Genomic DNA, 6079 nt, shown 5'->3' with positions numbered 1-6079 from the left:
TTCAGGGCTCAGGTCTCTTTTACAGCTTTTACCCCATGGCCCAATATTAATTTTATATAGGTGGTTGCACGGTTTGGGATTTGGTTGCCTGACAATGGTCTATGGGTGTGAGAGATCTTTTCCAGTGATGGGGCCTCACTGAGTGTAAGGACAATTGCATTTGGCACTGCAGCTTCAGGGAGCCCTTTACCCTGACAGAAAGAATGTAAAGGGACATGCTTGAGCTCAGGTCTTCCAAATCCCTTCTTCTGATTCTGGGCCAGAGCTCCATGCTTGCGGCTGCGAACATCTTCCTCAGTTTTGCTTCCTGGCTTCTCAGACTGAGATTCTCTTCATGCAAATAGCGACTCCATGAAGACAATTGCTTCTTCTCTTTTAGGCTTCATATATTAAGTGACCACAGCAGCAGCTCCAGAATTTCTAAATTTAAGGAACTTAGGCCCTAAGAAATCTTGTTGGAAGAAGAGGCTTGAGATTTGCTGAAGGCTAAAGCCACTCCCACCCATGACCATCACTGGGTGCCCAAGCCACCCTGACTCTGCCAAGGTGCATCTTGGGCCATACGATGGACCAGAATTCCCTTTGGCCTGAGGCTGCAAAGTGCATGATGGAAGCAGAAGTTTTGGAGCCAGTTGGCGATTCAACTGATCCAATCACTTGTTTTTTTTTGAATTGGGGTCTCACTCTGTCGCCCAGACTGGAGTGCAGCGGCCGCTCCCAGCCTCCGCAGCCTTGACCTGCTGGACTCCGGCGATCCTTCTGCCTCAGCCTTCCAAATAGCCGGAATTACAGGCATGCGCTACCATCAATCACTTGTTAATTGGATGAGCTTCAGTAAGTGACTCAGCCACTGCCACTTCTAGTTTCCTAAGGTGTGAGATGAACGGAACAATTATACAAGACTTCGGGAGGATTGTGTTAGTTAGGGACCCAGCAGGAAACAGACACACACACACACACACACACACACACACACACACACACACACACACACACACACGACAGGTGAATTAAATGTAGTGCAGAGGTGTGGGCAGGGGTGGGAGACAAACAGGTGATATTGAAACACTAGTGACCGCAGGCTCAGGCTGTCAGGAAGTCATCGTCCCCTACAGGTCTGTCCAGCTAGAGTTAAGGAAGTGAATTTCAACACTGCTCAGAGACGCAGCTACCACCAGGACCCCTGGGGCCAAAGTAGGTGGGGGGCATGGAAGGATCGGAGGGGAGGGGAGGGAGTACCTAGATCTCTTTCTCCTCTCACCTTCCTATTTTCTTCTGGTATCTTCTATTGGCCAATCCCAATCAGAAAACAAAGACAAGGGCATTCAGTCCACAAGGGTCAGCCTCCAGATACAGAAGAGAGCTGAGAGGGCTAGAGATCAGAAGGGTGCAAACGGAGAAACCAGTACAATGACCAAATGTGATCATTTCTGTAAGTTATCCTGCATATAGTAGGTAGCCAAGAAATGCTGGATCTCCATGGCCACTCAGCAGGCTTTAGCTATTCTGAGTTCCATGTCTCCCCAAGTGGTGTTCGTGTGGTTTCTTAACAGCTTTCACAGCATCATCTTGCTGTTTACAAATGGAATATCTCAAGCCAAAGCAAGTGTCCCAAAGGTCAAATTGAAAATGAAATCACGGAGTGGAGGCAATTGTGAAGAGAGGAATTCAGTTGCAAGAGGGACCCATGAACCAAGAATAAGGCTTATCAGAAGATGCCAAATCTACAGGGCATGGGAGTAAGAACAAACATGCCGAAAATTAAATATGAAATGGGTAATTATGTGATAATGAGTCTGAGGACGTTACAGAGGACACTGCCATTTAAACCACCAAATCTCAACATAGTAATGAGCGGGAAAAACCCTCCAGCTTTGTAATTATAATCATAGTTGCCATAACAACTTAGTATCTCTCTCCGGGTGCATCCATCTCGAGACCATATTTTTAGTAATGGCCGTGCCTGAGTATGTATTTTTCTTTATATAGCAGATAATTTTTCAAATTAATGATCTTTCAAAAAATTCCATTTTCCTTCTCTCTGCAAGTATAAAAGTCTCAGGGATAATTAGGGAAATGAACAGATGTGAAAGTCCCTCATGAAAAACGCTATAAAAGTATTGATGTCTTGACAATATTTGTTTCAACAGAATTTTCTCTGGACCTGCACACTCTATTGTTCCTTGTCAAGCAGCTTAACATAAATCTCCTCTGCGGGACTCATAAATATTTGAAAAATTATTAGCTGTGTAAGGCGTTTGAGGATTATTTGACAAGTACAGATTTATGTTGTATAACAGAAATGGACTTGACAGCCTCTAAGGGATAAATGAATGGACAAACATTGGCTCACCTTGCTTAGCGGAAGTGCATTTAACGTTCTCAACAGACGTCAACAATGGGTTGACTTTGAAGGACACCATTTGAAGAGCTCAGAAACCAGGAGAGACCCTGAGCTGCCATGTTGATTTCACGTTTTTCCCCAGCTGCTGCCATCAGCGGGAGTGTCTGGTTTTGCCACGTGGTGAACATCCAAGGAGAGTCAGCCCTTTCCCAAGCTCCACTTACTCTGTGGGGAAACACGACCGCTCTTCCTTGGGGTTCCAGACTTGAGTTAAATAAACAAATTACGGGGTTGAGAACCAAAAGCTTCCAGAAAGAAGCACTTCTTGGCTGATGCCATGGAAGATCCTAACCAAGATTAGTCACGCAGAAGGAATTATTGAGAATTTTCTGTCTTTGTTGTACTTCAGTGCTTTCTGTGGAAGGTGCGAGATGAGTAGATGATAATAACCACACGTTTATACAGAGCTTATAATGTGGTGCAGGAGGCGGTGAAGATACATACATACATATAGATGCACTCTTCATCGTTACCCACCGGTGAGTGGAAAGAACTAAGTTTGGGCCAGTAGGTGAGCCTTGCCTCTTATGCAGAGGGGAATGGGTTTACATGGGACTAGTTAGCACTGTGGATTCTTCAGTCTGGAAGCAATGGAAAGAGATGTTTCAGGAAGAACAGCTGTCATGCTTAAGTGCAGGGTGGACTGCAGGTCAGAGGGTTTGGGAATAGGCAGACCTGCTGAGCAAGTATTCCAGTCATCTGTCAGGGGGCTCTGAGCAATGATCTAAAAGATGGGCAGTGAGAAGGGAGGAGTGGGCAAATTAAAGCACATGAGCCATGAGGGCAGCGGGCCTGACTGTAACGAATGATATGCTAGAAGGTGAGGGGGAGAAGAGGTGAAGCCTTCACCTGGGAAACTGAAGCCTGCAAGCCCCTCTCAGGCAGAAAGGCAGGAGTTGGCGGCAGGACGAGGCTTGCGGAACAAGAGAATGAGGTCAGTTTTGCCACCCTATCTTCCTCAACTTCATGAACTCCGACTGCCTGCACACCTCTAGGAGAACACCGGGAGAGAAGGAGCCAGAGGTAGACACAGGACACTCCAGGAGCCGTGCTGTGGTCTGCTATGCAGGGAGAACTGGCATCAGTACAATCAATTCTTGTTTTATTTGTTCTGCTTGCTTTAATTATGTATCTCTCCAGGGAAAACAAACCAGCAAGCATTAATAGGGAGAGCAGTAATAAGGGGGATTCATTTCCTGATTCCAGGGATGTGTTAAGAATCACGTTTGATGGGGACGGAAAGCATCTTCTGCTTACTGCAGTGTAGATGTATGTTATGTTATTTACCTAAGAAGTGCCAGGAAGGAAGTAAAATATTTGTATAATAGCCTATGTATTTGGGGCTACCGCAATGTATACTGCCTGACTTTAAATATTGGTGAAAAGCAGAAGAGCAGGGTTTAGTACCGACCATCACTAGTTTGCTCTGTGTCCTTGGGTACATCTGGGCCTCAGGATCTCAGGAAAGTGGGAAGCAGAAGATTTGCCTTAAGTTTTGACTCTATCAGAATTACTCAAGGGGCTTCTTAGACATGCGAGTGCTTGAACCTACACCTTGGAAGATTCTGTAGGTCTGGGGTGGGGCCCAGGTGTCTATTGGCCATTTAACAAGCTCTGGGGTGCAGATGGAGGTGGTACCGGGCACAGTCCTGACCTGGACAGTCTCTGCAGCCCCTCTGGCCAGAATGCCAGGTGAGCTTCCTGTTAGTGCTTCGTGCAGCTCACTGGAACGCTGGGTGTGTGTTGCTTGCTGCCGGAGCCTCTTTCTGGAATGCCTGGCTTCAAATAAAACAGCCCCTGGGAGTAGGGATACATCATGGAGCAGTGTTGTTGTCTGGAGTGCCTGGTTTCAAATAAAACAGCCCCTGGGAGTGGGGATACATCATGGAGCAGTGTGGGCAGAAATCCAGGTGGGGGGATCAGAAAGTAGCCCAACCCTGGCTTGCTTGGAGCATGGAGAACCCTCTTCCCCTCTCATTCTGGAGACCTCTGCTAGCTCTGGGTTCCAGAATGCCCTGGGGGTTTGACAGGCAGGTCTGAGGCCTCCTGATCCTCCCTGACAGGCTGGGCCCAGGCCTGCAGCCTCCTCTTCTCACCCTGGCCATTCTGCTCTGGTCTTTGACCTGAAAACCCAGAAGACTGGCCCTAAAGGATGGCCTGGTTGGGTGACCCAAGTGGAGACAGTGAGAAAAAAATGAGGCTGAAAATGCAGCTATTCTGGCCCTGCCCGCTGTGGGGACTCAGAAATGTGATTCCTTCATTCCCAGGGAAATGGGGAGGCCTTGCCCTGGTGCCCACGTTCAGCTCAGTAGTATGCCAGGATCACTTCTCAGGCCCAAAGGAACCAGGAAGATGATAGGACAACCCGGGGTGAGAGGGCCAGGCGGCTCCTGCGATACACACAGTCACTCCCCAAAGATGTCTACACCAGAATCCCTAGAATCTGTGAATGACTTAGGTCACATGGCAAAATGAACTTTCCAGATGTGATTAAGGTCACCACGTGAAGAGGGGGTGATTATCCCGTATTGTCTGTGTGGGCCTATCGAATCACAGGGGCTCTTAAAAGTGGAGAACTTTCTCTGGCTGGAAGTAGGAAAGATGGGGCAGAAGGGGAAAAGATTTCAAGCTGTGGGAGGGACATGATGCACCAGGACTGGCTCCGAGATGTAGGACCCGCACACAGGGACCAGAGAGAGGCCTAGGGGGGCCTGTGGAAGGCACGAGAAGGCACACAGGCAGCTAATGAGAGGAAAGTCACCTGGGCTGACAGCCAGCAAGTCAGCAGGACCCCAGTCCTACCACTGCAAGGGACTGAATACGGCCAACACCCCAAATGAGTTTGAAAGTGGGTTTTCCCTCTATGGTTTTTCCCCCAAGGAACCCAGGCCTGCTGACCCCTTAATTTTAGCCTGGCAACACCTGCATCGGACTTCTCACCCCCCCCCCCCCCCCCCCCCAGGGCTGTGAGATAATAAACAGGTGTTGTTTTAAGCCATGAAGTTTGTCACGATTTCTTAACAGCAGCAATAGAAACGATGCAGTCCAGGGTTCCCCAACCTTCTGACCTGGAGAGCAGAAGCCACACAAAGGACCCACACACAGTTGTCCAAGGCCAGGAGGTGCTTTCTCCAAAGGGTCCTCCGGCATCCAAAGCCTGCTGTTTGGATGATTCACAAGCCCTCTTGTGACTCCTGGGGTGGCAGCCTTTGGGCAACTTGGGTGTCTCCCAAGGTCCAACGGAATCACAGCCTCAGACTGGAGCAGGGGTCCCCCGGTCACTAGGCCCCGCCCCCACGGAACTTAACTCTCAGGGACCCTGGGGGCCTCTGGAATTCCTCATTCACCGTTCTTGAAACAGGATCATGGCCAGAGGGGAATACATGTCTGCAGAGGCCAGGGCACTTGGCAGGGGTCCTGAGAGCTGGAGGCTTTGGACTCTAATTTGCCTTAGCACCTTGGGCCGATCTTTTCCGTCTGGGATCGGGTCTCTCCACCTGCAAGACAAGGAAAGGGAGAGCCGGCCTCAACGTTTCCTTTTAAGACGGAAACTCCTTAGGGTCTGGGGAAGTGGACGCCACACTGGCCAGCTTTGAGGGGAGGGGAAGGGGTGCAGGAGACAGTCCTGGGGTGGAGGGGCTCCGACACCCGCCTCCAAGGGCCGGCCTCGGCGGG

The sequence above is a fragment of the Carlito syrichta genome, unplaced genomic scaffold (assembly GCF_000164805.1).
Source record: "Carlito syrichta isolate Samal-C Ts95f unplaced genomic scaffold, Tarsius_syrichta-2.0.1 Scaffold123370, whole genome shotgun sequence".
Classification (NCBI taxonomy): domain Eukaryota; kingdom Metazoa; phylum Chordata; class Mammalia; order Primates; family Tarsiidae; genus Carlito; species Carlito syrichta.
The sequence above is the reverse complement of the archived record's forward strand: the minus strand, read 5'-3'. Positions refer to the sequence as shown.